The sequence below is a fragment of the Sturnus vulgaris genome, chromosome 2, assembly GCF_052056855.1.
Source record: "Sturnus vulgaris isolate bStuVul1 chromosome 2, bStuVul1.hap1, whole genome shotgun sequence".
Classification (NCBI taxonomy): domain Eukaryota; kingdom Metazoa; phylum Chordata; class Aves; order Passeriformes; family Sturnidae; genus Sturnus; species Sturnus vulgaris.
In genome coordinates this window covers 79,398,045-79,421,699 of record NC_142244.1, presented here as the reverse complement: position 1 = coordinate 79,421,699, position 23,655 = coordinate 79,398,045, and the positions used below count along the sequence as shown (strand labels likewise).

The 23,655-nt window shown below is 41.8% G+C and overlaps 1 protein-coding gene across 11 annotated transcripts in view; it reads right to left on the bottom strand.

Moving 5' to 3' along the window:
* The window catches only part of MBNL2 (muscleblind like splicing regulator 2), a 105,910-nt gene extending 85,837 nt beyond the window's left edge, over positions 1–20,073 (bottom strand). For 4 of the 11 annotated variants that reach the window (XM_088159829.1, XM_014873382.2, XM_088159828.1 and 1 more), the window contains exon 1: positions 19,932–20,062. The gene's annotated coding sequence lies outside the window, so the exon portion shown is untranslated. Of the gene's footprint in view, positions 1–3,349; positions 3,578–19,931 lie in introns of those variants that run through there. The other 7 variants (XM_088159834.1, XM_088159835.1, XM_088159833.1 and 4 more) reach the window with 3 other exon arrangements.
* Between the last annotated feature and the right edge of the window lie 3,582 nt (positions 20,074–23,655).

Sequence of the window (23,655 nt, the reverse complement as noted above, 5' to 3'; positions counted from 1 at the left end):
CCACAAAGCTTGGTTATAAAAGAAGACTTTTTAAAAAGAAGACTGTATATCAATAACCCACAACTCTCACTGCATTTGCTAATAACGTATAAGGAGATTAGTTTAATTAGTCAAATTGTTAATACTGCTATTATTTGAACTAGTTTTCAGCCTGACACTCTCTTGAAATGAGTTTTATTTTCCTCAGGCTATAATTTCAGCCTGTTTACAGACCAGTTACATAGCACTGGTGCACATTAGTTAACCATAAAACATTGTATTAAACATATCAAATTAGCTTCACCTTCAAAGGTTTTTAAAAGAAAATACATACTAACAAACTTTAAAACAAGTAATTTAGTTCTCTTTTGCTAAAATTTTGCAACAGCTATATGCGTAAAATAAGGGAAAAATAATTTGACTTTTAAAAAGGTGTTTCTTCCCTGGAAGAGAAAACCAATCCTCGGAGTCAGAAATTTCTAGTAACATTAGGAAGCACCGTATCACTAACAGCTCTCAAGTGAAATTTAACTATTAGTAATGTGTTAAAACTGTATGCAAAATAATTAATAAATAATTTAAACACTCTTTTTCTTATCTCTCAGTATTATAAAAACTGAACATTTTACAGAGCTTTTACAAATAAACACAGTACAGATTATTTCTGACATATATCTGAGCAACCAAGAAGAAGATTCATTTACAGCTGAGGTGATACTCGAGTGCCAGAAATCCCACGCAACATTTAAGAGCCATTTTTCTTGCTCAGAAAAAAAAATTAAAATGGTAGAACAATTATCTCACATTTCTGTAAAATGTACACTTACAAACTAAGAAGCTGATTTGCCTTTATAAACGCTCTAATGTCAAGCACTATCCTTCAGGACCTCTAACTCATTAGAAAATTCTATCTTAGGAAAAGAGAGTAATTCTAAACAAAGTAATTATTCCTTGAAAACAGACAGACTGCACATCAGAAGGTGACGACACTAATAGCTCTGATGAAATACACAGAGCAATTAAACAGAAAAGATATTACTAAATGAAAGGAGGCACCAGAATCTGGTCTGAAATACTTTTATATACCAAATAAATGCAAATGATGAATATTTAGTACCATCTCTACTCTCTAAGCCGAATGTTCATTCACCTAACCATATAAAGTAGCAGTATTTATGCACCTTGACCAGAAAATAATTTTTTAAATCCTTTCGTCATTTGATTGTCTGTCAGTAGTTTGACAAAAACTACTTGATTAAGGGACAAATGCAAATTTTCACTCTGGTAGTCAGGTACAACAAGACAACTCTAGATATTGTGATCTACATGGTATGGAAACCAGACACTGAAATTATCTGAAAGTAAGAGATTGCCTCAAAACAGGAAACTGAAAAGTTTTCTCTGAAAGCTATGCATGAAAACAGTTTTATTTGCAAAAACTAAATATTTGTATCATATTTTATTCCTTGAAAAAAGATTATTTTACTTGCTTCAAATTACTGGTCTTGCCTCACAGGCCTAACACAGTCTGCATACGAATAACACATTTAAGCATCAATAGTGATAGAGAGTTTAACATACATATCCATACCCTATGGACTTGTAATAATAATGTTCTACATCCTGACATGTGTTTCATTTGTTAGTAGATCTTGAAATTCTCAGAAGGCACAAGGTTGTTTCTACTTAGAAGACCATAGCATTGAAAAATGGTTCACGAACTGAGTGTGTGTCAACAACCCAGCCCCAGGTCTCCAGCAAGCACTTGGCCAGGGAGCAGGGAAGTGCTATCAACCTTCTCTGAGCAGAGTCAGCTGTGAGGAGTTGGGAGGTGACATCAGGAGGTCTGAGTACATGTCCTGTACATCTCCTTGAAAAATGGGAGGGGCAATGGACAGTTGGTCTAGAAGGGCCTTGCCACAATACTGTTAAAACTCGTGTAAGTCGTTCCTGATAAAGGAAATCTTGAAACATTCCCCCCAAAATTACATCACTGGAAGTTTTTTTAGGCAGCAAAAGGTTCTTCTATCTGATTTCTCTTTAAGAAATTGATCTTTATTCTTTCTCACTACACACACTTGTTTTTTCTATCAACATCCTAGCTGAATGTAAGTATCCACATGCAATGTACATGACTATTACAGGATAAATAAGAAGACAACATTTTCTTGTTGTCTCACCAATGAGTAATCTTAGGGGGGAAAAAAATTTTAAAACTCAACTATATTATATACTGTACATATAAATGATGCTGCTGTAAAACAACTGAAGTCAGCATATTAATTTAGATCACTAACTGGGTAACATCCTGTAAGGTACTGAGCACCATCAATGCATATGCCAGTCTGAGAAAGCTGAAGAGGCTTCAGCATATCACAGGATGAGGAAATGTTCTCAGAGCATTCCTGAAACATGACAGTAAAGTTTGCTTCCTATCTAATAAATAATAATAACAACTAAAACCTACTACATTCTTCCAGAATTGTACAGACTTCTGCCTAAATATCTCTTCCTTCTCTCTAGAGCATTTAACATAAATCTTCTCCATTCCTTCCTGAGGCTCCTCCTCTGGAAGAAAGTTGATGTGCCTTAGCACAGTGATTTCAGTGGCTCTAAAAGCCAGCCTGCTCATTAAATTATTCTGCTAGCTGTGTGTTCTCTCATTAAAAATGTATAAAGATCAGATAATTGCAGCACGTATTATTAACCTTGTTTTCCTTGTTTTCACGTACAGGTTCTGTTTTGCTGCCTAGACAAAGACCTGGAAAGGGCAGTTTTTTCCAATAAGCTACAATAAGCTAAACTAGGATATGAAAAAATTCCCCCAGCTCGAAGAGCACAAGGAATCACAGAGCAGTCAAAAACACCTATACTTTTATAACAGGGAAAAATACCGTAATCTTGTTGTATACTCATACAGGCAGGCAGTCTTGGCTTTAGTTAAAGCTTCGATAGGGAATTATTTAGATCAGCCAGTCTAATTCACCTAAATCTTCAAACATAGCTGCTATAAACTTCACAGATTTCCAGGTTGACTCCTTCTCCTTCTTAAAGCTAGGCTGCCCTTCCAGACAGCAACCCAGCTAAAAATCCAATTAGGGTAGCAGCACTTCTGAAACATACTGACCTATTTCTTTTTTCACTTGTTTTAATATGCATATACTCATGTTCTATTTCTGAAGAGAGCTATTTACACTGGAAATTAATACCCTTTGAAAACAAGTTACCATAAAATCCACCTATTTCACCCAAATAGAATCCATTCACGAGAGAAACAGTGTTTCCCCGACTGCCCCAAGCAACACATACAGTATGCAGTATACTGCAGCAAACTCTTGAAACATTCGATAAAAGACAACGATCCTCCTACCTTGTTTAGCCCTGTCTATTCGACACATTCCCAACGTGAACAGGAACATCTGATATAAACAAACAGCCATATCTTTCCCATCGCATCATGGTAACTAATTCTCACACGAAACGATGAGCAGCCTGTAATGTTTTGGGTTTTTTTCTCAGGAAGCCTTGTGACTTATCTGGGGATTTTTCCTCAGATGATGAAGCAAAGACACAGCCTAAACTCTGTTGCTGAAAGACTGCAGCCCTTCCTTCTCACAGAGCCCTCCCAGCATATGGCAGCCAATCACACCCAGCTTCGTCAGCCCTACTGCTCTTAAACTGATCCTAACGGGATGATTGACACAGCAACACAGCACTTCTAATGTGTAAAAACAATGCATCCATACCAATGAACCAGGAATTTCCCTCGCACAGGGAAGGAGTTTTACTGGTGAGGCAAAGCTCCATGAAATAACATACGCAGCAAAAGCAAACAACTCCCTTTCCCTCCACTGCAACAGCAGCCTCACCATTTCTTGCACAAGGATTTTTAAAGCTTTTGCTAATTGCAAACGTGTGCACAAACAACATTTCTGAAACTGCAAAACTGCAGTGGTGCTGTTTTGTTTGTAAAGGTGAGACCATAATAAAGCAAACCATCTCTCTTTTATTTTAACATGCAGCCAAAACACACTCCGATTCAGGCAGTAATATTCTCATTTTAATACTGCATAATCTTATGTGCAGTGTCTGCATTTAACAGCAAAACAACCATAACATCTTTTCGATTATTTCAGACCGGTTGTTATGGACTGCAGGTAAGGGATGCTTCTCAATGAAACAATCTATATGAGGGTGTTTTAATTCATATCCATGGCAGACAAATCCCATCAGCAGCATCTAAACTGAAGTTCATGCAATTAGCTTGCAACTGTTGTTCATTTGTGTCAAGGTTCTGCCATAAGGACTACAATATCAGTTGCCATTTTCAGGTCAAGCTGTGGGCAGCTCAACACGCTTGGTACACAAGGTCTGCTGTCAACCAGTTTTCCTATAAATTTTTCTAAAGTTTTAAAACATGAGAACAAAGCAGCCAAGGATTATTAAACAAGAGTTGCAATTAAGAAAAATACAAAAAGGAGTTTAAGCTGAAAGTCAGTCTTTATCCAAAAAGGGATAAGGTTGCAGTGCAACAGTACTTTAGGCAGCAGTTTAGGCAATTCAATCCATTATACAAAAAATGTGTAAAATGTGTTTAAAATGCCACTAAAAGTTTAGAAATATGAATAGACAAGAGGAAAACAAAGCTCTCATTCACTGGCAGCTCTGTCCCAAGGCCCCATTGTTTCCTGTGGACTATTTTGCATATTATAAACACAGCTTCCCAAAAATCCATTATTCCTCTATCTAGCAAGCAGCAACTCTCCTTTGGGCTCCACCATCTCCCACACAATTTGTGAAAACTCTCCCTTTCCAGGCATGGCTAAAACGTGTTCCTGCCAAGAAGGCTCCTGCCAGCCAGCCCTTACTTTCTGTTCAATCATCCCCTCCATTCTTCTCTATTCTGCCATACATTAAAAAAAAAAAATAACAACAACAAAAAACAAAACCAAAACCAAAACAAAAAAATCCAACCCTCCTCAAAAAAACCAAGTAGTTGACTCTGGTGGGTTCAAGAGACCCTGGGGACAAGGGTGGTAACTCCACCCATTATTATGATGGCTTGCTGCATCTCATCAGGATTTTCTACATTCTTTTGACTCTGCCAAACTTGAGCTGCCCTTGTTAAAAATTTTCCATGCTGGACATCTGCTGCAGGATTTACTGACTTTTCTGCCAAAACACAGTTTGCCTATTTCTGAGATAGCCTAGACAAAAACATGTTGCTCTGCCATCCTTGTAACTCACTGGGGAACTCTGGCCCCTCTGCCCATGTTGGGGCAGCCTTGAAATTTAGCAAAGTGTTGACCCTTTGCTTTTTTGATGTTGTTTTTGAGGGTGGTTTTTTAATATATCGAGGGTTTTTGTATGTTGTGCTACGCATATGAAAATATTTTCCAATTTGACAAAGCTTTAAAACCTGCCAATATTCAGCTGACTCAGAGCATCTTTTTAATTTTTGTTGCTGATCCCTACGGTGCAAATCTCTGAAAACGTTCTGCAGTAAGCATTTGATTCCTTCAGCCGTCCGTCCATATGTGGCTGGAAAGGCACCAGCCCCACAGTGCGACTGAGCATGTAATGGGCTCAAGTTACAGGAGATTAGCAGGATTTCCCCTGTAACTGCTGCTCCCATCTGCCAGAGACCAGACATTGGAGCTGACAGCAGGAAGACAACCTCGCCTGTTGCTCTCATGACCCTTCGGCCGCTGCCCCACGGACGTGCGTGAGACGAGCCCGTCAGAGCGCGCTGCAGAAAGGTCAGGTGGGCCAAAACACGGCGTGAGGCTGGGCAGAAGAGACAGAGTGACGAGAGGGAAAGGGAGGAATAGATGCAGGAGCCAGAGTCTGGCTGGTCTCGTCGAGCAGCTTAACACGTAGAAGAAGACGGAGCCCTGCCGGAGAAGGGAGAATAAGCAGCACAGGCAGCACGAGTCAGCAGAGCCAGCCGCCCTCTCCACAGACCACGGGCACATTCATACCACAATAGCCACCGAGAGCTCCTGTGGCCCATTAGTTCACTCCAAAAGAGGCAGGGAACTTGCAGGTTCCCTCAGCCCTTCCCCACCACAAACCAAAGGCAAGTCACTGACACAACCGCCTGCACAACCCAATTCCAAGTGCCACTGCTTCACAGTGCACACAGCAGACTGCAGCCTCTGCAGAGCTTGAACAGCACTCAATCAGGGCTGGGCTGCTTCCAGATAGCATTCCTAGGACTCCCGAACCACAAACACACAGCCACACACCCACCAGATCCCCGTGTGGGTTATTATGTTATAGATTCTCCTATGACAAAGGATCACAAGACCCTCAACACTTGGATGTGCTGAAAATACATCACATTTGTGAACCCTTTAGCTAAGGCCCATCAAAAAGTTCCAGAGAAAAGGCATGACTTCATGGACTGCAAAAAAATAAATTTTTAAAAATAATTGCTCTGTACATTGAGGAGTGAATAGTTCTCAAATGGAGATGTGCCCATGCATTCATTCATTTTTCACATCAGTTACAAAGAAAAAGGCCAGAATTTCAATTTTCAGTCTGATTTATGCAATCATATTATATATTTAATTGCAAAACAACATCATCTTAGAAGCTGAGAAATTCAGATGTCAAACTCAACAAAGAATAACAAAGGTAAATTCCCAACTCAGAAAATGCCATCTGCTCTGCCTGATATGCTCCTGTAATTAATGAATCAAGGGAAAAATGCTCCTATCAGTTACTATTACACACAATTTTCTGAATGGTCTTGATACAACTTTTGGAGAAAAGTGGATTAATTTGGAAGTAATAAAGAGGAGGAGAACTGAAAAATGCAGAACCCACGCAGTTATTTTCCCTTCCTTACTCTTGAATCACAGCAATTAGGTCTAATTCCAGAAACAACAAAACTTGTCAATTTAAAGGGAGCTTTGCAAGCAGGGTGGAACATATGTAACACTAGCACCAAAGTCACCAAGCAATTTACGTGATATACAGTTGCAGCAGATTGATGATTTTGAACTGTGCCTAGATGACCTATGGCAACAATGACGTTTGATAAGTTTGGCAATGACAAAAAGAACTGCAAAACTATTTCCTGTGTCAGTAATAGACTCTTCCCTTAGTAACTTCCCACAACTGTTACTACGAGCAAAATTCAGCTTTGGTAGCTATGGTCTGAATGACAGCATAAAGAAAAGTCAAAGCAGCTGCCAAGATTTTAAAACTAGGCACTCATGCATAATACCACTGATGCCAGCTTTTGCAGAATCAATCTCAATCTCTATATTGGGGCTGAAGGATGGTGGAAATAATTATTAAGTTAAAAATTTAAAGAGTAGTATCAAAATTCCAAGTTACTAACTGGGAACAGGTTCTGAAAGGACAGGTCTAATCTTTGTCTTAAAAATAGGCTTACCACAAGAACTTTAAGTCTGGCTTTTCAACTGTTTTAATTTCCAACCTCCCAGACATCGCAACATCTCCCTAACCTAGGAAAACTGGAGATTGTGCGCAGAAGGGAAAACAGATTATTCTATTTCCATTATATATATGCTGAGAGAAACATAAAATGAAACACTCCACAGAAGCAAGCATATATTCAAGTTATACATTAGGAATCAATCTTACCAAAATTAAGGTGGCTCCTGGAAGTTTTCCAAATGTTCTCTCTCCTTCCGCTGCTTGCACAAGGAGTTTAAGCCATGTCTAAATTGTGAGATCCAAACACATGGGTTCAGACACACATCCAGTCTGCATCCTGACTTTATTTTAGGATGACACCAATTCCCCATGGGGATGAAAACTAAGTACATGTGCACCATTCCTTTAGAGGGTGGTTCCAGTTGGGAAGGATGATGAAGGCATCAGCCAGAGGAGAACTGCAGTTCACTCCAACTAGGCTTTTGTAGCTGAATGTTTGAGACACATACACCAGGTGCCATGGAGAGCTGAGCTGCCTCAGTATTGTAGCCTTATGCACTTAGCTTGAAATACATTTGACCAAATATAAACAACCACATTTCACTGAGTCACTCTACTCCCCCTCTCTCTTTATAGTCACTGAAGAGAAATAGGCATTTGTGGGCTGTGATTCATCCTATCCCAAAGCAGCTATTCTAAGAGATTCCATCATATCCTAAAAGCAATTGCGTTTCTGTATTGGTTACCTGAGATGGCCACCCTTAGGCTTCTTCTATCATGTCTTTCATTAAACATGTAGGAGATGAAATCTTACTACAGAAGAAGCCTTATTACGAACATAAATATTTAGATATTTCAGTTTACACACACTGGATAGCACTTCGTATTTTCAAATTCAGTTCAATTAACTAAAGACATTAGCATAGAGCTAAAGGACACCTGTATTTTGACAATGTACAGTTAAAGCTTTGGTGTAAATCCTCAGCTTGCCATAAGCATGTTCCAGCTATGTTGCTATATAAGCTACATAAGCTTGTTCTCTAAGCTATGCTGAATATGTTCCAGGGTTTTTTTTTTCCCCTGACTGAACAGCAATCTTTGCACTCACTCACGCTTTCCTCCTCTGAACAACTGATTGACACCAAATTAACCTAAGAGGAGTTGAACTGGGATTCTCCTCTCAATTTTCTTCTTCATTCTGGAGGGGGACATTTTTGGGGAGAGGGAAGGTTGCTAAAATAACCGTTATCTTGCTGACTCTATAAGGCAGATACTATAAACTGGCAAAATAATCTCAGAAAAATAGATCGGCAAACCACCTACATGGTGGTTAGAACACTGACTTATGCAAAAGTTTTTTCAGGAAAGTGATTTGGTTTTTCTTCATGACAGCTGAATAAAAAGCCGCTTTCAGCTTGCTCATCTGAAATACCAAACCACAGAAGTATTAAAACATTGAAACTGAAATTTTAATCATCCAAACCTAGTTTCTTCTAGATGCCCTAGGGAATTTCTGTTGGTCCTCAGTGGCCACTGCTGGAAGGACTGGGTTACTGGTATGTCTTATATTCGCCAGCCCCACACAGATGTCCCAGATATAAAATTGTCTAGTACCATTTTAGATGCCTTATATTTAGATACCTGTACCCATCCAAAAAATGCATCCATTTCCTCAGAAATATTCCTATCAGATCTTCCCAAATCTTCCAGCAGAATGTAAAAGGATTATATACAAAACAGAAACTCTTTTTCGTCAGCTGCTGAACCCTATCCAGAATATGTTTTATGATTCACAAGGAATTGCAGTGTAAAAGTAAAAACACTGTTTAAGCCAGAAACATGTATCATAAATTCAAGATAAATCTCTCTCTCCTAGCTGACTTCATGTCCACCTAGTTTGTACAATGCATACTACGGCTAGGGACCTACCTGATGGAAGCCTCCTGAGCCCTCGACTTTGGCTGAAATAAACACCAAATGCTAAAGCCTTCATAAAAATGTATTTCAAATCCATGTGGTCAGGCAGAATACTTCCTAAATGTGTCAAATTAAGAAGAAAGCGAGTGTTGTACCTTTAGGTTTTTAATAATCAATTAGAAACAATCCAAATGTGTAATCCAGCACTACCCACTGATGCATAAATCATCTTTAGTGAGACCCCCATATACTGGGAAGTTCTTCCATTGCTGATAAAAACATGCTCCTTCCTCCTCAGACCCTTCCATGACTAATTTCCTCCATACCCATTGTTCTGGCCTCAGATTTGGAGTAGTTCCTATTCAAACCCACAACAGGAGGAAACCATTTGATAAATCACCTTTTCATAAAACCTACTAACCTCAGCCATAAAGTCTTGTGGCCACAGGAAAACCCTGTTGTGTTTCAAGGAATGTAGTGGAGGATGCATATACTAAATTTCTGCCCCTTATCTTGGGGATTTCCAACCTACTGGGAAGACACAGGAAAAAAATTTGTCCTCCAAGAAGTTCCTAAATGACCAAAAATAATACTTCATGTAACTATCTGAGTGAGAGATGTATTCCAAGCAAGTTTTCTGCATACAAACTCAGTATTTTTTAAATCTATGAAGATTCAGTTATCAGCCTCAAATATATATTTGAAATCCTGCATATAATTCAAGCAATGGCTCCAAATAATACATCTTTAAATGAGTGATGTAATGAGAACTCTCTAATTATCCTTTAAATCAAAAGCTCTATTTTATTAATCCACTATACACCCAAAGGGAAAAAAATGCCACTGAAACTAAGCTATATTTTGAATTTTCCCATCTTCAATTAGCACAAAAATAATTCAACTTGCTCTTTCTAATTCATTAAAATTAACCTATTGTTTTTGCACACTGCTACAGGTGTAAAACAACCTAATTTAACAGGTGATGCTGCCTCCTATTTCCCTACAAGCTGCCTCTTAATAGCCTGAGTCTATAGGGTAGATGCTCAGGGGCATGCAGCAAAATCAGCAAGCAATCTCAATTGTAAGCAGAGAAAATAGGCTCCAGGAAACTTCACAGAAAATGAAAGCCAATTGGATAATTTTTGTTTTTTAAAATCAGTAAGAGCAGCATTCAATCCCTCACCCTTTTACAGCAATTAATAACCCACACATGTAAGAGCAGAGGACTCTATATAATTAAAAAAGCATTACTTTGGCAAGAAGAGAGGGCCTGGAGTATGTAAGTGCAGGGTTTTATTTCTTTCTGTGAAGTATGGATGACAGGTAGGAGAAAGCTATGCCAAGCGAACTGTTGGCAAGCAACTAGTCTTTTGGTTAACAGGCAGCTCTGTTTTGTGAAGTCTATGAGTTTGTGTTCACTTAGGCAAGCTTTTCTTTAAACATCAGACTTAGATGTATTCAGCCATGAGTTTTGCACCAAATTTCCATTTGCACCTCAAAAGAGGTTGCTTTGTTTCAGCTTGTTTTCTGATTACTGTGAAGCGTCAGGAACACTGTTGTATAATGCTTTTAAACATTACATGTGGATCTTTGCCTAATTACTCTGCCACAAAATACTATATACATGAACATGAACCTTCATTTTTCCCAAATGTCATGTAACAGAAACCAAGAAATAAGTAGCTGTAAACACAAATAGAAAAAAGAATTGTTTTCACGCAGAAAAAAATAAGCAAACAAGTATGAGTAATCCAGGGCAAGAAACAAGGTCCTCTAGCAGAAGCACTGTGTGGGATAAAATGGCATCCAACAACATGACCTCTGAAAAAAGCATGTTTCAAGTAGCACATGTCAAAATTTAATCCCACCATCAGAAAAATGAAGCAAATTACAGAAAAAAATGCTTCAAAAATCAAATTGCTTACAGGACTTAATTCATCAGAGATCCAAAGATGGAACAGAGAGTTTATTTGTAGGGAAGTGTCTGTAAGGGGATAGCATCCAGCTTTCTAACACAGCTACTTCACCCATTCTGTAGTTTCCTCCCCCTCCTCTTCCTCTCTCTCAAAAAAAAAGGGTTATAAATTGACAAAACCATTCATTTGGCTGTTCCCCCTCATATCAGTCCTAAAAAGGATAAAATACAACCACTAATACATATTAGTAGAGCCAAAACAAGGTTAGAAGATATCCTGTCTACTACCTATGGCTTACTTTAAGGTAGTACTACTACAGCAAAGGGAAATGCAGGAAAAAAGTGCGGGATGAAGATTACACAGATCTTTTGCTGTGGGGTGTAAAATCTTATGAATTTAAGATTATAAGCTAAATTTCGCTGCAGACCACCTACCCGTTTTGGCAACTGTAATGCCACCTCATCCCCCAAAGCTCCTCTCTTCAGGAGACCCACGAGGAGAGGCTTGCCTGTTTGGGCAAGACTGTATTAACCATCAAAGAGTTCTGTCCTTTCCTTCAGGGACAGGTAAGAACAAAAGAAACCTGGTGACAAAAATATTCTGCTGGTCCTCAGGTCGTAAATACTTAGGTTAACAATACTAATCTAAGTATAGTAGACTGAAACTTTACTGTATGAACTACAAAAGCTGTATTGAGGACATGAAAGTAAGTTTACCACCAAACATCCCACAGTAGCTGGTCAGCTAAGTTCAAAGTTGTCAAAAAAATTCTTCACTTGAGAAGGAAGCAAGGGGGGATTCTCCTAGAAACTTTTCTTGTAAGAAACCTAAGGGGGTTTCTTACCTAGTCCAGCTTCTGCCTCAAAAGGAAACGATCATCAAGAGCAGACTGGGTCAGCATGGCTTTGCCTTGATGAGTCCTGAGAAGCTCAGAGGGCAGATACTTGCTCCTCTGGATCTCCTGCTGGTATGCTGCACTGCTCCCCTAGTAACAAGATTTTCCCAATTTCCAACCTGAATCTCCAAAGAAACAATTGGTTGTCACTCTCCCTTGGTGTCATCTGGCACTACTAAGTACATTTTGGTCCTACTGTTTTCATTATCATCCTCAAACAGCTGTAACAGCTACTGGACTGTCCCTTGCCTACTTTTCATCCAAGCAAATAAGCCCAGCTCCTTCAACCTAGACCCCTACTCATGAAAGCAACTTTTCACTGGAACTAGACATGGCAATAGGACTTAATCTGAGCTAGAAGTACTGCCTTGACAAAAGCGGTGATCATCTGCTCAATTAATACTGGATAAACTAGAAAGACTTCTAGTTTTGTCTTCCCTTTACTACTGGCTGCATATACAAGGAACTACCACTCAGATGTTTTGCATTTGCTTCTTTTGATTCCTCTTTGTACTGCTGACAGAAGGGATATGTAAAAAGCTCTCCATCCTGTACAGAAATGTCCACAGAATTTCAGACCTTTCTATTTCAGTACTCTCAGATATTTTGCATATTGAATGCATTTCTATTTTACAAAGGTATCTAAGATCAAGCTATCTAACAATACAAAATGAAATTACCAGCACTTATTTTCTATAGGAGTTCTTTATGGATCCTTTAAAAACCCCCAAATTTTATCCAGCTGTTTCCAATTATGATCATCTCCAAAGATTTCTTTTTGAGACAATGTAACTTCAAGAGTTACTGGCAGCTCAAAAAACAAAACAAAACAAAACCCCAAAAAACCAAACAAAAAACACAAAAAAAACCCCCAAAAAACCCACACCAAAAACCAAAAAAACCCCAAACAAACAAACAAAAAAAACCCCCACAAAACAAAAAACAACCAAAACCAAAACAAACAAAAACCCCTAACCTCTATGGATATCCATTAATTCTACTCCTTTTTTCAGTCTATTATGCAGAAATCAACAAATAAGAACCCACTGACAAAATTTTGCTGGAGTAAGCAAAGTAGAACTACAGCAGTTTTAATTATTCCTCCTGTTTAGAAAATTCATTATTGCAATCCTAAAAGCTTTCTGCACAGTTCTGCACAAATGATGTTTTCCCCCACCCCAGTTTGTTTCCAGCAGCAGACTCCACCAGGAACTCAGCAGCAGTGGGGACCAGCTCTAGCAGATTAAGAACTGCTTGTACCACGTAAGAAGAAACACTTCAGTCGACTTTGAAATTTGTAAATAAGAATGGTGTAAGCATTCCAGAAAGCAAGAAAAGTGCTCTAGTAATCCTCACGTCAGCCCCAGGGCCATCACCACAATTCAGATGACCAAACTCTTCTGCTACTTTGTGAGGGAGGAGTATTGAGATCCACCCACCTCTGGCCTCCAGTTATTGCCACACCATAAGTCAAGTGGCCTCTATACAGCTCAGGAAGAAGACAGATTTTTCTCCTCCCTTCCTCTAACAACAGCAAGGACAGGTTATTTTAAAATAAAAATGACTGCCTGAAACCACCAACACGATCTTCTGATGGAATGTGCCTTAATGTGCCACTACCCTGCCCTCATCTTTCCTGTCCACACTCACCACGGCTCCCACAGAAGGCATATCCAAGTCTAACCATTCCCAGGATTCAACAGCTTGTGCATCCAAGACAAAAATCGTGCCTCTTGTGGGACCCAGCAATTCAAATGACATGGCACACTTCATCTGCCGTGGTATAAACTGGACTGGGATTACCAAGGAATTAGAGGGAAAGAACCAGAGAAATCAGATACTTTCCAGTAGCTGCAAGTAGCAGAAGAAATACACTCCACCACAAACAGGAAGCAAAAAGCATAAAGCATTATGAAATTAAGTGAATGAATTGAGTAATGTAAGACCTACCTCTAACTGCCAACAGGCAATACACAATCCTGAGAGTGAAACACATGATATACATTGCATCACCCACAGCTCTCTAGGTGAGATATAAGTCCCATGTCTTTTTTCCCCACGCCTCACAATACAGCATCCAAGACAAGCAGACACCAAGAAGCTTTCTGTTCACCTATTCTGCAAATGTGAAATCTAAGGTGCTTGTATTAAAGCATCTTTATTAGATTTCATTAACCTGAAAAGCCAAAGCTAAAATTTATTCACTCAAAGATTATAATAAACAAACAGCTTTATGAAGGCTAACATTAATATCTTGCAATGAAAGGTAGCAGAGTGTCCCAGAATTATGAATTGCTTGAGAATTTCAACAGGTACTTTGACAAGGTTGAACATGATAAAATCCGCAAACCTTATCACCTTTTGTTTTTTATGAAAAGCCTCTTGGCACTTTCACAGATCACACTTGGACCAACCTGCAAAGCTGATCATATTTTTGACCTAACACTAGACAGAGAAGTTGAACATTATGGATATCACAACACTATTGCAGTCATGGAAAGAACTTGCCTCATTCAGGCAAGTGAAAGCATGGCCAGCATCCCAAGAACCAGAGAAAGCTTCAGCAGAATAATGACTGAGAAACTCCAAAATCTTGCAGATCTCATCAACAGCAGTAGGGCAAGGGCCTGAGGGCTCAGGGACCCACTCATCAGCAATGATCAAAACCACAGTCAACTCCTGACTGCTCCAGTAACATACCCAAAAACCACCCTGATGTTATCAGTATCTCATCATAGGGCAGAAACGCCCAAATGGAAAATGGCCAATAAATGCTGAAATATCTAATGCATCAAAGTCTGTGCTAAGGTTTTCCATGCTCAGGGCCTATGACATCCACACAGATATACTGCAGAGCAAGGAAATACACCCCTTTGTGAAAACCTTGTGCATACTTGGAAAGCCCTCTCAGGAAACAAAACCGCACTTCGCCCATATCCACCAACAGCCAGTTTACACAGCTCAAGCCAACCACATTTAGACATCACCTAATCCTAAAACAGGGTGCCTTTTTCTCTGAGACCTGTGAATTCAACCATTCTCCTTCCAGTCTGAAATCGTTAACAAAATTCTTGGAAGTCTTCCTCCTCCTTGAAAATGTAACAGTCCTACCATTGCTGAAGAAACTCATTGTGGATATACTGTCCTGAGCAACCACAGGTTAGTGCCAAATCCCCCATTCCTGAAAAAGATAAGCAACAAAACCAACTATTGGCTCACTTCAGTAAGCCTAATGGTACAGACCAGGGACATCAAACTAAAGAAAGGACATAGATCTGCTATAGGCTGATATAAACTTAACCTCACAGACCTCCTTTTTGATACCATCAGGCATTAATTTGTCTCTCACCAGGGGGGTGATATCTCAAAAGGGCCCACAAAAATATTATTAAAAGTTTGGGTCCTTCCTGGATAAACTAGGGGCAATGGAGAAAAGCCAGCAGTAGAAAGCTGCTTCCACATCACTTATTCCTTCCCCTGTAGGGACCTACAAAGTTCAATTCCCTATCCATGACTTTTTAACATCAGTGTCAAACCACCAGGTGAATTAGCCAGCAAGAGTCTCAAACACAAAAGACCTATTTAACCTTCAGCACAAACAACTGCAGCACCATCCAAACAAGGAGGAATAGCTGAAGTTAAACCTGAACCTGGAATTCAGTGGAGAGCAGAGGAAAGCCCTGTCAAGAGTTTGCAGCCACACAGACCCTAGGTTTGTTGCTTTAAGATACATGATCCCAGCTGGTCATAGGTCAGAAGTATTTCTGGACTTTACACTGACATTATACTTTCATACTGAAACGCTACTCAGTAACAGCATTGCTGTCTCAGCTCTATCTAGGCAAAGAGTCATCTGTGTCCCCAGTGCACTCTGGGCAGCCCATGAAGCCTTCCAATCTAGGAAATCTGGTTACTCCAGAACCTGTTATGTCCTTCCCCAGCAACACAGTGTCACACCATCATCCTCCCCACTTCCAGGCTGCATCCTCACAGTACTTAAACCCTACCCACTATCATACAGCACCCCGCGGCCCCAGCCCTGGGCAGAGGAACAGCCCCTGACAGTCATCACTGCCATCAGTCACCCAACATGAGCTCAACATGTTGGCATGCATCTGCAAGGCAAGATAAACTGTTGAGCTCTTCAAGATTTGTGAAGAGGTCTACTCTTTCTTCATGCCTGTAGTTGATTGAACCATATATTTTTATCCCAAAGCAAGCTGAGTGTTTTGATACTGTGTTTCTCTAAAGCCCTAGGCCAATCGATTGTGTCAAATGCAGTTACCACAAATAATCCAACCACAATGATGAAGACAGTAAAATACACAGGGAAATAAAGTATCAGCAGTAGACAAGAAAGAAATTGTTTTTGTTTTTAAAGGTTTATTCACGAGAAATGAGTGACTTGAAACTGAAAAGCATTTTTGATTAACACTCTGCCTTGACTTTCATTTCAATGACATTTTAATGAACACTTTCTAAGTAGCTTTACTTGCAAATGAACGTGGGAGAATATTGAAGAAAGGTAATGGGAGGGGAAAAAAATAATCCATCAGTCATTTTATTTCTTAGATGCCTCTGAGAAAATAAATACTAATTCCTCAGGGGAAAAGCGATCCAGCAAAGATTCGACTGTAAAAAGACATCGGGAAAGGAATAATAAGTAGGCTAGAAGAATCGGAATTATGATAGAGGGCTGTGAAGAAAGATACAGTGTGATCAGGAAGCCAATTAGGTGACTTTGTAATTCTTCAAAGATGAAGGGAGTGTGTTCACATCTGTCCTGAATACTTCAGCCACAGAGAGCTAACAATAAACTGTCAGAAAAAAAATATAGAAGAGCAGTAAATGTGATTGTAGAACTGGCTGGAGCCATGAGAAGTGAGATTTCCATGCTGGTAACTGACAGCAAGAAAATACCTTCTTTGATAACAAGTTTAATGTGATTCATAGTTCTTTATTTCTGTTTTTACTGCCAGATTCAACAAAATTCAGAAACATTCAAGTAGAACTATAGTAAGACCTGTGAGGGCCTATTAAAAGGGGAGTAGTGGAATGAAGGCAATATAAACAAGAAAACCGTTCATTCACCTAGCATGGCATGACTTTCAGTGAGAACATGCCAAATCTAAATAAATTAGGCTATATAATTTTACTTGGCAGCATAAGGAGTAAAATAATCATGTAGTGTTGCTGAGATTCCAAGAGCTACCCAGAGGATGCAAAAAATCTAACACCATCGGGCAGCAATGGGAATACCAATTTAATACACTTTTTCCTTCTTCCTGCCATAAATCAGGACAAAATGTTAACAGAACTTTTTCTACTATCTTGTAACCAAGCTTTTAACCCAAGGAAAAGCAAGACTAAGAAGGTTCCCCAAACGGCAGTCACATGCCATTGGTGGCAGGATTAATGCACTACTTTTGCTATGGTAGGTATGACCACAGTTTAAGACTCCCTACGTTAGGAGAGAAAGCATTTAGTACTGCACAGTACAATTCTAAAGACAGCAACCAGCAGAGAAACTGCAGAGCATCTGGAGTATAAGAGATGAAAATTTCACCCACCAAGTGTTAGCAGCAAGTAGACTTTATTTTTAATCTCTTATGACAACTGTTATTCTGTAAAAGCCAAATTTAAGAAAATGATGCTCAGATGAAGATTTCATCATCACAATCCCAAACATACCAATTCCAAAGATTAGAGATTTTGGCAGGGTTGCTGTTGACTAAATCCAGGCCAATTTTTCAGAGAGAGGGCCATAAATAGTAGAGGAGGTAAGTTTCAGAGGAGAAGGTATGTTGAAGTGACCCATGTTATATCATCCACCTACTTATCAGCACAATGCAGATAGGTACCACTCCTGTGGTGACAGCAGGCATACCCCAACAAAACAGCCCATCTCTTCAGCTGCAGGAAAACAGGCACTGTCCTGCAGGTTACTTTGCGTGGACAGACAGACCCCCACACTGTACAAATCACCAGCGTGAATAACCCACTGCTATTCCAAATTCCACTGTAGATAAGCCATAGCATATGCCTGCAACTATGGCAAGTGCCAAAGACTGCCGTGCCCCAACTGGGAGCTCCAGCCTGCGGCAGAAGTTCTGTTCCTATGATCTCCAATGAGCAACACTGGAGCTGGCACCCCACCACCACCCTATCACTGGAGACAGAAACCGTAGGGCTGGCTCTACCCAGAGGTTCATACATCCTCTAAAAGCATGAGGTTGACACTGCACAAAAGGGCCTTGTACACAGTGGGGAAAAACTTCCAGCAGCAGTATCAACTGTACTTGCTGAATGCAAATAGTATCAGTGCCAAATACAAGCTACAAATTGACATAATTGACGCTGGAGCAACTATTTTTTTAACTTTATATATACTCAGAAACTGTATGAAAGACGCTTTCCACTAGTCCTTGAGAGTAACTTTAGATCATTTCCCAGAAGAGTTAAAATATGTAGTTGGCCCTAAAGCTTACCGCCAGTACTTTTTAATTTGCACAGTGTGGTACGTGCACACACGAAGGGAAAATAGAGGACAGATGGCTAAATCTATGCATATTTACCAAGGTACGAATACCACGTTAAAATCGTAAGCACTAGGCCAAGTCACATGTTTAAAATTAATTACACTTCCGCTACTACCTACAAGTCCACACTGCTTTAAAAATCTACAAGTCTGAACAAGATACGTCAGTGTGACATGATCACTTAAGTATATTAATCCCACATGGATATCCTCTGCAGCTGAATTAAAGGCACACAAGTTATTCCTCGCTACTGTTCAAATACATATTCAGCCACATTACTGCTGTCTGTTTCCCTCCTAGCAGAAATGTAAATATGCCCAAAAGAAACAGAAAACAAAACATCTGGTAACAGAAGCCTATAGGCAATGTTCTCATAGTTCAAAAAATACGTGTGCATATTCTGTGTATATGCAGACAAATACCTATATAGGTACATGGAATAAATATACAGGGTTTCCAAACAAAACCAGGAGTAAAAAAAATCATGTAATTTCGGACAGTTTTTCCCCCCTCTGCCACATTCACCTTCACGGGTGGCAGTCCCGTGTCGCGTCCCCCCCACGAACCTGCCCAGCGCTATTCCCCGCTGGCTGCAGCGAGCCCCCGGCGCAGGGATGAACCAGGCGGGCATGGAGCGGGGAAGGAGGAACTGGAGGAAGCCGCTGGGGCGGCCACAGCCCCACGGGGCCCTTTCCCTTTCCCTTCCAGAAGTAACACAAAGTTATGACTCCCGCTCGCCGCTCTCCCCGCTCGCACGCCGTGCCAAATGCTGAGTTAACAAAACCATAAATCACCGCTGAACCAGACGCGACGGCCCGGCAGCAGCGCCCGCCGCCTCTCGCCCCGTCCCACGCCGCGGCGGCTTCCCTGGGGAAGCGCAGAGGAGGCGAGCGGCGGGGGCAGCGGGCAGCCACCCGGACCGGCGGGGGCTCGGCTGCCTTCCCGCGTCCTTGGCGGCGGCGGCGGCAGGGACCGCGGGGCCAGGTGCGGCGGGACGGCAGCGGCGGCGGCTCCCCGCGCAGGGAGGCGCCTCGGGCCGCCGCGGCCGCCAGGCTCCCCCGGGGCCGGCGGCACCGCTGCCACGGCTCCTCCCCGGGGCGCCGGACAAGCCCAAGTCCCGCCGCCGCCGCGCACCCGCCGCGTCCCCGCGCGGCCCGGCCCCGCGGCGAGAGGACACGGGCTGTCCCCGCGCCGTGGCCCCGCAGCCGCCCCGGAGCGGGCGTGGGCTGGCGGCGGCGCGGGGAGAACCGGCGGCGGCGCGGGCGGCTGCCTTACCTCGGAGCGGAGCGCGGAGCGGGGGTACACCCGCTTCTCCCAGCCGGGCGGAGGCGGCTCCGCGCAGCGGCAGCTTGTCACCTCTCCCGCCGCGACCGCGACGGCGGCGGCTCCTCGCGTAGGGGCGGTCCGGCCCCTCCCTGCCGGGGCCGAGCGCCGCTCGCACCGCCCCGGGGCCGGGCCCGCCCGCCGCAGCCCGCGCCGTCCGGCCGCCGCCGGGGCCGGGCAAGGGGCCGCGGCAGCGCGGGGCCGGGGCTCCGGCGCGGGTGCGGGCAGGCCCGCGGTGTTTGCCTCCAGCCCGGCCCGCCTCGGGGACGGGCCCGAGCGTTTCCTCCGCAAAACAACGGGGGCAGCGGCGGGCGGGCGGTGCTGCAGAGCGGCCAAAATCTTGGTTTTCCCTCGTGTTGTTCGGCTTCCTTTTGACTGCTGGAGCTATGGCGCGTCACCGGTTACCGTGGACGATTTTCTGGAGGAAACAAACGCGTGGCTTGGCTCTCAGGGCTTATTCTTCCCGCATTTTGGCCCGAATTCGTGAGCAGTTTCTGTTCCTGGGAAGTGCCGTTCACAGGCAAAATGGGCTCTCCTCGCCCGCAGCAGCCAGCGCAGGCCCGAGGTACCCCTGTGCCCCCGTTCTCCCACAGGCCACTGTCCCTGGGACAAGGGTTGGCACCTTTCCCTAAAAAACATGGAATATTCCCCATCCAGAAAGAGGGGCAGCTGCAATGATTCCCGGTTTGCCTCCAGCCCACAAGCGCTCTGCTCGTGCTCTTGTGCCAGGTGAAGGCTGAAGGTGCGGTGCAGCGGAGCTGTTGGAGCAGGACCCGCTCCGCTCCAGCCGTGCATCCCCAGCGACCTCCGGCCCCCCGTGGTCCCAGCGAACCCCTTCTCTGCGTGCTGGTAGGGCTGAAGCCTCATCTGGCAAACCCCACAGTTCATTTACAGGCGGCTCAGGTCCCTGAACAGGCTCTCCAGGAAGCCAGACAACGTCCAGGGGTGAGGCCACAGCTGCCCCATCCTCTATGGATCTTAACCGCTGCGGCATCCCAATGTAAGGGTGGTGGAGCAGGAAAAAATCAGAAAGCAGCTGCACTTCAATTTCAGCTAAATTCCTTTAGACTGTCCCTGAGGTCTTTCACAAGGATCAGTAACTGAACTGCTACTGAAAAATGTGTTACATTTGCAGAAGGAAAGTGACCCTTTCAACTTAGCCACATCCTTTCGGTGTTAGGCTGGAAAAAAGAGACAAGAAGAATATTTTTTTACTTTTTTTTTAAAGTAATGAGCAGAGTGACAAAATATTTTAAGGCTAATTGGAAACTAGTTCTAACCAGTCTGTTCAAGGCAACTCCATGGTTAAATGTGTTTGAATATATCCAGTGAAAAAGAATTATGGTAATATTGTTCTACTTTGAAAGGGAAATAGAGTAAATGGAGTAAACACAAAGCCAAGCTAGAGCCTAGCTGAGGATGCCACCAGGTACAATAAGCACCCTCTACCAGTTTGTAGGAGGAGACAATGGCTTTGAAAAAGGTGGAAAGTAAAATTTAAAAATCTGCTGCTGCTCCAGCATAACCCAATGCTGATTATGATAGCCTCTGGGTGACCAGAAGCAGCAACAGCAACATCTCTATCTATTCCTTCCCTCCTTTTGTATGATTTTGATCTTGGTGAATGGCAGTTTTGTGAAAGAAAATTAATGAGATTGTAACTTTTTTTTTCCCCTGGCACATTGTTTTTAATTTTCATTAAATGAGAGAAAGCAGAACGAAAGAAGTTGTTAAATATGCAAAAAACCTCAACAGGATGCTGCATCAATAAGTTTAGTGCACAGCTGACACCATAAAACACAGGGTCTCCTGAGGCCTTCTATTAAGCATCTACTCCCAGAAGCAGGATTAAATATATTTCAGGCCAAATCCAACACAGGTTTTTATCCTGCTTTTAAAAACCACCCGTGAGGTGCCTATTCTGTTCAGGCAAATTGATGTGCCCATCGACTGGCTTTGAACAAACCCTTCTTTCTGCAAATTAACCTGATTAAATTTTGTCTTCCTCTTTTTACTGTGGAGAATGACTGATGTTATCATATTTATGACAATCTTACATATACATCTAAAGATATAATGAGTTATATTTTCCCTTCAAACTTTACTTTTTGATTCAAATTGCCACATTTTCTCCAACTTGTATCATTCTTGTTGCTCTCTTTCAGTCATTTGAATGTAACATCCACAATAGAACACTGTAGACCAGCCAAACCTTAGAAGTAATGAAGAAAGTAGAATAATTAATGGTGACTTACATATAGAATTTTTGCCAATAAATCCCTCAATGTGGGTTTTTTTTTTTTTTTTGGTTGCAGTAGCAATTTCATGCTGACTCACTGAATAGTGGGTCAGTGCCAAGAGTACCCTTTCTTCACCAACTATTCCCTGTGTGAATTCTATGCCTTCCTAAGTGTCTAGCCAGCACTTGCCCCTATATTGTTCATTTTGCATACCAAATTGAGAGTATTTTTTAGTAGCAATAGTTTATCAACTACATTCTGAAGTGGCTTATTGATCTTGCAGCTTGGATCATTAATTTTGCATTTTTCTTTAAAAGATTATTTCTCAATCAGTTTAATGAGGCTTAGTCAATATTATCCTAGTTATAAACGTGCAGGCTAGAAAACTGATGAGAAGGAAAAATAAAGTTAAGTACCATTAATGTTTTAATATTTGCAGGGATTTTTTCTCTTATTTGTATTATTAATTTTTACAACAAATGTACCACAAGGACTAAAGGGGGTTTTACCATTTAAACAAGATGTTTGAATAGAGGTATTCATATTTTATAAAATTATATTCAGAAAGTATGCTAAATTCTGCAGAAATCTGACAGCTTATCTGTCAAATCTTTTAACAGAACATGAGATCCATGTTTCTAGTCTCCATTTTCGCCTTCCCTGCTGCACCAGCTGTACCTCGGGGGCTTGCCCTGAAGCTGCCCGCTAGCCATGGAATCCAGGAGAGCCCTACAAGCTAGCCCACGGAAGGGGCCAGCACACGTCCATTTTCCACCAGCAGCCATCCCCCGCCCAGTGGTGCCCTCATGTGTCTCCACACGTGAATTTCAAACACGGGGATTCCAGGAATTCGTTCGATTTATGTGTCACTAGAAACCCGGCATACACAATCTCTATGCCGTGCAGCGCCTTTCTCTGTAGTCTAAAATCGGCTTGGGAATTTCCTACAAGGGAAGGATGTATGGAGTGAAATAACTTGAACCCTTACCAGCATAATCTGTTTTTATTTGCTTTCATATGAAAATGGCTACCGAGAAAGTCCAACAGTCTGTTTCAGACCATGGCAAACACCTAAATTCAGATATGAATTCTCTTTGCCCCTTTATTTTCAAGGCTACCAATAAAAAGAAACTTTACAAATTACCCTTTTTTGTATCTATGTATTCATGTACTGCAGGAAGGAAAAGTTGGCATGATTTTACTGACATTATGCCTGCCTCCACAAGTTAAGATTAATTTCCTGTTTCAAAGGCCATCAAGTTAGTTCAAGTCTATGTCATTTTTTTAAAGAATAGAAAAATTCAGCTGAGGATCAAGTATTCCTGTGTGTGGGCACCTATTTATGTACATACAGAGGCCATTAAGATTCATAGCTCGGGCCATAACTTATTCTTTTCCCTATTTTTTTTTTAATAGTAAGAAGAAAACATGAACTC